Here is a 7,090-nt window from a genome sequence, read left to right on the forward strand (position 1 = left end):
GTTCACGCCCTCGCCTCCACGCCTCGTGTTGTTCACATGAAAACGTTTATAGAAAACATAATAATAAAAGATTCACTAATGTTTTATGCAGTAGCGTAGCAAGGGGGGGGGGGGGTTTGGGGGTTAAAAGCCCCCCAGAACACAGAAATGTTTTTAAAGTTAAATCCATTTTACTTAATTAGATTGATATTACTATAGAATAGTGTAAGGATTAATAAAATATCCCTGAGAATGCCGTAAAACTCACCATTTTTAACAGTTTATCTTAAAATACTAAATTTATTAATCTCTCACCTACCGCTTATACTGATGGGTATTCCATACCCCCACAGACGCCGGTATTAGTTGCACATAAACCACCCCCCCCCCCAAACTTAAATCCTAGCTGCGCCCCTGGTTGTATGTTCCTCAAATTAGGTATTTTAATATAGGTTTCAAAATCAGTGTTTTTTTTAAAAAAAGTGAGTTCAAAAAAAGTTTCCTTTTTGTGGTATTAGTAGCGGACTTCCTTTGTGTAACATGGATTAAAAAAAAATTATTTATCTCAATTACCCCTGAAAATAGCACCATGAGGCCATTATAACGGGAGTTTAAACAATCAACAACAGACGATCACACACCCATATCCTGGAAGGGGCAAACTATCCAGGTGAGACTCGAACCCGCGACCTTCGGAATGGTAGGCGAGGACTTATCCCCGACGCCACCGAGGCCGACAAAGTCTTGTTAAGTTATTGCGTGGATTGAATTTTTGTGCACAGTAAAAGTGAAAATATTTCCTTCGAGTTTGATGAACGAAGTTATTCTACGTTGCATTAGTTTCACAACAAATAGTGAAAGTTTCTTTGAATTTTATAAAATGATCTTACCCAGGTTGTGGTACTATACACTATGTCCTTCTCGAAGATGAAAATTCACATCTTGCGAGCTTATTCATACCGTTTTGGAAGGTAATGAAAATTTGTTTAAAGGCCTTGCGCGCTCTTTCTCTAGCCTAGGGCGTTTCCAAAAGATTTCCAAAGGAGGCAACTGGCGCCGCGTTAATGACTTCAGTACTATGGGTACCATTTATTCCGATGCTCAATTTTTTAAACTCGACGATGACCGCTAGATGCTTTCTCCGTGGGAGGTAGTTCATATATTATGCATAGATCACTTACCTTCGTCATCAAGGGAACACACAGTGAAGTTAACTTTGGTACTACTAATACAAGTTAGGTCCTTGCGCGCCCAGTGATGACGTCATATTCGATTGGAATGCATTTACGTCTGTGGAGTGCATTTACGATTTTGTATCAACAGGTGCATTTCATCGGCTTGGCAGCCAATGAGTATTGCTTACTTTAACATGGAAGAAGAGGGTCTATTTCTATTTCACTCTGATTAATCAGCGACGAAGTAAATAAAATTATTCTACATCATTTTAGTTTCACAGCAAATAGTCAAAGCTGCTTTGAATACGAATATAGGATGTGTGCGAAGAGAATAATGCTTTGTGTTTTTTATGAACAAGTAATGATCGTGATAGCCTCGCTTCGATACGGGATAAGGAGAGTGGAGGAATGAAATTGTCCCTAAACAATCTGTTATTGGTACGAATATCATAAATCTGGAAATTTCTGCGTTGTGTTGAATATTGATGGTACGTTTTAAGTGAACATCGGAATCACCATCGATGCTTATTTGTTTACGCTTCCACGGTGGGGTTAATGGTCGCGCATATTAGTAGTGCCTTCCTTTGTGCAGTATGGAAATATTTTAAAACTGATTACTTAAATTGAATTTTCATGATAAGAGTAAGAGAGAATTCCGTCTAGTTTGATTTAAAGGTGGCACTTCTATGCACGCAGAAGTCTGTGCAGTTGCGTGAAAAAGTGTTTAATTCAACAGACTGCCCAGCACTTCTAACACCAAAAATCAAGCTATCGAGTGATAGCTACAGATTTATGTCCTTTACTGTAGAATGTAAGCACTGTGCATCATTTTATTTGTATATTAAAAGCTGAATTGTTGAAAATGCTAAGGAGTTTACGATATTTTTCACTTGTTTACCTGGCGTTTCCATCAAATCTCAAAATATGCGTTAGCATTTCTTATGTAAGGTATGTATATTGTAACTTAAGGTTTGTATTGAGTTTATGTACAAAAATTAAGGAATAACTCTTGCTATTTCTTTACATGTAATACATTTACCGTCGTGGTAGTTTATCTCATAAGGAGCTGTTTCAGTGCCAAAAATACCTCCGCTTACCTGACTTCGATGGCCGCCGGCCAAGGTCGCCGGGTTAAAGGCCGATTAACATTTTTTAAATAGCTATTGGTTTAAATTAACACTTAACTAACTTAGCTTCACAGATTAGGACCGTTTAACCCTTCCGTGACTGTGCGGGGTAACTCAGTCACCCCAAATTATGTTTATGTCGAATATTTTTTCATTTTGTCCATTTGATATTTTTTGTATTTGAGCTCAACCAATGTGTCGTTATTTAGGCAACGAATGATTTTTTAAACAATTAACTTGTCTTTAAAAACTTCTGTTTTTATTGGTGTGGCAACTCCGCACAGCTGTTGGCAGGAAGAAAAACTTGTTTTTTTTATAAGTGCAGAGGTAAAAGTTAAATGCAATACATTTCATTATATTATAACTTCAATAACGCCAATATTTTGCATGGTGGCACCTTTTGTGCTTGATTTTCACAGATTTTTAGTTTATGATCAATTAAAATAGCAAAATATGAAAGATTCCTGCTATTTCGCACAAAATCAATTTAAAAATCTGAATATAGCCTACAATGTAATTATAAATTGTACAAAACAAGATATGATATCGTGAAAAAAGAGGGACAAAGTGTTGAACTACAGGAAGTACTGAAACACAACATATAATTTATGAATTAATAATGGGGTTCCTGAGATATCCCACTCAGTCGTTAGCGTAAATTTTCTGGGCACAGTCACGGTAGGGTTAGAGAAGAAATAGCCCGAGAAGGAGTCCTCTGGATTGTCGATAATACATTATAGAGTTGAATAAAAATATACCCTTAAAATGCAGAAAAATTATGTGTTTCCCTAAAGTCAGGCCTTAACAATGAAAATTAACCCCCCAAAAATTTGAAACACGATTTTTCGTTTTTTAACCTTATCTCCAGTTTTTATTTTAGTAATTTTTTTTTCTTGATTTTAAAACGTATATATCATTAGGTTAAACAATCCTGATAATTTTTCAAAATTTTTTGACCGAAAACTAAAATATGTATTACGTAAGTTTGAAATTTCCAAAATTAAATTTAAAAAATTAGAAAACTATAGACACGCCGCTATATGTTGTTACCCCTACGTACGTAGGGTTAGGGAAGACATAGCCAGAGTACTCTGGATTGTCGATAATACACTACAGAGTTGAATAAAAAATATACACTTAAAATCCATTAAAAATTATGTGTTTCCCTAAAGTCAGGCCTTAACAATGGAATTTAACCCCCCAAAAACATGAAACACGATTTTTCGTTTTTTAACAATATCTCCACTTTTTATTTTTCTAAACATTTTTCTTGATTTTAAAACGTATATATCATTAGGTTAAACAATCCTGATAATTTTTCAAAATGTTTTGACAGAAAACTAAAATTTTAGATAAGTTTGAAATTTCCTAAATTAATTTATATTATTTATAAATTAATAGACACGCCGAAAAAATATGTTGTTACCCCTAGGTCAAAGTATAATCCTAATTTTTTCAGATTTATAAAGTTGGTGACACACGGTCAAAAATACGAATAACTGCTTTGCGCCATTTGCATCTATGTATTTTTAGGAGGCTAATTGATTTGTTTGTTGAGAGCAACGATTGTTGATCAGATTGTAAAATTATTGATTAAGAATAAATGTACATCCTAGTGCCTATCACACTAAAAATATTCGTAAATAATGTTTATAACCATACTTTTAAGTTTCAAGTTGGTCTTCTAGCTTCAAGAAATACAGCGTCAACAAAAGGTGAGCGTAAATGAAAATATATGCTAAAAGGAACTGCTCGTGCTTTATCAAAGCACTTCGGGAGAATTTACATTTCGCAATTTCCATAACATATGCATACAAAACATAAAAATCTCAATAATTCGGTCAAAGGGGCTTCATAAATTATGGAAGCATACCATGCCTGAGTACGAAATATTTTCCTTTTTGGGCATGGTAAGATGAATGGCAAGGGTAAGCAAATAACTGCCAATGAAAATTGCGGATTAGCCGGAAGTGATTTATTTCATATCTCATGACTCTAATTAACCATTAAGTTATCGTCAGCATTTGAGCAAATTTAAAAACGAAAAATCGTGTTTCAATTTTTATAGGGATTAATTTCTAATGTTAAGGCCTGAAACTTTGGGGATACATATTTATTATGCATTTTCAGTGTAAATTTTTATTTTTCAAAATATTTTGGAGCACTTTTCGCCATCCTAACCTACTAGACCCTTTCACATCCTCAATTTTGTTTGAGTTACATAGAGAATCTGAAAATGCTGAAGGCTTTGAAGAGAAATGAAAAAACCAAATATCAAATATCTCACAATCTCTGTAACAATGTAAGCATTACATAATGATGAAATATCAGGGATTACTTATCGAAATAAATGCACTCCACTAATATTCATGAGTGTTATTTTTGTGAAGCCATATTGCCCATATTATTTTGCTACTCTCTGTAAGTGCATGCAATATACATTCGTTATAAAAATTTAATTGATTGGACCGAAATCTTTTCCCGTCTGTCCCACTGTCTACTCACCAATCAGTGGCGTAGCCAGGGGAGGTCCGTGGGTTCCGGACCCCTTCCCCCCCCCCCCCAACCCGAGATATAATAATGCTATTATTTTCCTTCATAAAAGAAAACAAAATATTGAAAAATCATGAATTTACAATATATTTCTTCAACAAATGAAGTTATTTCGATTATGAAAAGCGTTAAAATTAATTTAAAACCCTCTACTTAGTTTCCTGTTTTTTTTTTAATTTTCACCTCTGGTTTTGCACTCCCCCGAACGAAATTACTGGCTACGCCACTGTCACCAATCCATCCCCATTCACCTGTAACTCTTGTATCGATACACAGTATTGAATTAGGGGACTGTCCATTGTGCCCCATTGTAACTGTTTTATTGTTACTGTTGCAGTCCACCTAAATGAAATGAAAATGAATTGACAATTGAATGAAAAATGAATGAACGATGAATTGAAACGAAAGCGTTCAACAAGTTTTCTTTAAACCCACGAAAAATCATATGTATTAGTATAAAATATGTAACTAAAATAAAACAATTTTTGAAGGAAATAATCTCATAAACTAATGTTACAACTTTGCTTTCCACCCCTACACCATGGCTTCCCCCCCCCCCCCCCCCCCCCCCCCTCTAGTTATGATCCGGGGTACGCCCTTGGTACTGTGATTCCCTCTATTTATTACTAGTAGAGCTTCATATCAGTCATGCGGTGCGGGTCTCGCATCGTGCAGGATACTAATGGATATGCTGTGCGAGTATCGTATCTCGCAGGATACGTAATAAGAAAATTCATCCGAAGGACAACAAAGGCCTTAGAAACTAATGGGGAAAAGTGCAATTTTTATTTTTGGAGACAGTTACAGAAAATGGTTGGTAAGGTACACAATGCTTTTATGGCAAAGGGATACAAGAGGGTCACTAAGCAGATATATCGATGGCTAAGTTATAACAACACGTATCCCAAAAATAGTAACTTTTCAGGAGAGCAAAAAAAAGATTAATTGTATATAATTTTAATTAAAATAAAAAATACATAAAACTGAAAAAGAAGTGTATATATGCAAATAAAGAGTAGTTTTTAGCTTGAATTTTATTTTTTTTCTTAGCAGTAATAGCAATATTAACTCAGACCGGCCAAATTTTGAGATACGTGTTGTTAGAACTTAGCCAACGATATATAGTTTCAGTGATGTGATGTATGTCTTATTCACAACGATATTGTGTACGCCACCAACCATTATGTGAAATTATCTCCAAAAAAATTCCACTTATCCTCCTTGGCATCTTAGGTCCCCAATTCTGATTGAAACATTATTGCTCAGTATGTATCACAGACAAAAATATTTTCTTTTTATTTGATGAGCCGTAGTGACAATGAAATGACAAAAGCGTTCTTCTCTTTCCAGTGATGGGTGCAACGGGCTGTGAGGTGACAATCACTGCAGGCAACTTAACTGCTGATCAGTGGTTACAAGGGAATCACTCCCAAGAAGTCCATTTTCCTGAAAGAAGAAGAAAAAATCGTCAATTTCAAGACCAGAGAACACTGCATCGCTGCAGAAGCTTCTAGCAGCAGTGAAGTCATGGCACTTTTATGTCTGTGATGGCGCTGTGTGCTTTTTCTCTGCCCCAAGATGGGAAAAAATTCAACAACATGATACTGACTCCAGAAAAGAATAAATAGAAATATATGGGCCATGATGGTAATAAATAAGTCCAAAGTTCTTGAAAATATAAATATACCCTATTTTCCATCCATATGCAAGAGAGACTAGCTAGCCGAGATGGTAAAGACGTAGTTGGATCGATTCCTCTACCAAGAAGCTCGAGAAACGTATTACTCCACCATAAAGACGTTCAGATTATTGGAATTAAAGTTTATTGCTTGTTGGTAAATCTCATGTGAAACTATTTTTTCGAACTAAATGGAAGAATAAGTATCATGAATGAAAAAAACGAAGTCCAGAGAAAATGAAGTATAAATACACTCTGCAATACTATCCTCATCGTGAGAGCTTGGCTAGCCTTGGTGTTAAAATTACGGACTGGTAAACCAAAGGTGAGTGGTTGGCTTCCGCTGCCAAAAAAATTAATAAATAGCCTTAAATATTTTTTAAGCACATCGTGAAGAAAAGATGAGCGTAAATGAATAAATATGTTGAAAAGGAAGAATTTTCTGAAAGGAACTGCTGGCATCGTGATTTAATCAATGCACTTGGGGAATTTATGTTTCGCAATTTCCACAACATATTCATGCAAAACATAAAAATCTCAACAATTCGGTCAAAGTGGCTTCGTAAATTATGTACGCA

General features: G+C 35.2%; 1 long non-coding RNA gene across 1 annotated transcript in view; it reads left to right on the top strand.

Moving 5' to 3' along the window:
- Positions 1 to 6,516, top strand: part of LOC124167852 — a 485,114-nt gene extending 478,598 nt beyond the window's left edge. The window contains exon 7 of the long non-coding RNA XR_006866775.1: positions 6,185 to 6,516. This is a non-coding gene — a long non-coding RNA (uncharacterized LOC124167852). The remainder of the gene's footprint in view (positions 1 to 6,184) is intronic.
- Positions 6,517 to 7,090: the final 574 nt, after the last annotated feature.

The sequence above is a fragment of the Ischnura elegans genome, chromosome 11 (genome assembly GCF_921293095.1).
Source record: "Ischnura elegans chromosome 11, ioIscEleg1.1, whole genome shotgun sequence".
In the NCBI taxonomy this organism is placed as follows: domain Eukaryota; kingdom Metazoa; phylum Arthropoda; class Insecta; order Odonata; family Coenagrionidae; genus Ischnura; species Ischnura elegans.